Raw genomic sequence first — 361 nt, 5'->3', positions numbered from 1 at the left:
ACTTTCCTACTTCTCTGATGCTGCCTGACCTGCTGTGTTCCTGCAGCTCCACACTGTGTTGACTCTGATTCCAGCTTCTGCAGTTCTTGGTATCTTTGGGTGGGTCTGAGACTATTTTTAAATTTTAAATAAAGGCAGTTTTGAGGGCATGAAAGCAGAACTGGCTAAAGTGAATTGGCAAATTAAAGGATAGTCAATAGTGAAGTAGGGCAGACATTTTAGGGGATATTTCAGAATTTACAGAATAGATACATTCAAACAAGTGAGAAAAAAATTCCAAGACATGACCACTGTCCGTGGTTAACTAGAAATTTAAAGATTGTATCAGACTGAGAGCAAAAACATATAATTGTGCTCAGAT

Source organism: Rhincodon typus, chromosome 50 (genome assembly GCF_021869965.1).
Source record: "Rhincodon typus isolate 14 chromosome 50, sRhiTyp1.1, whole genome shotgun sequence".
NCBI classification, from domain to species: Eukaryota; Metazoa; Chordata; class Chondrichthyes; order Orectolobiformes; family Rhincodontidae; genus Rhincodon; species Rhincodon typus.
Note: the sequence above shows the minus strand (reverse complement) of the source record.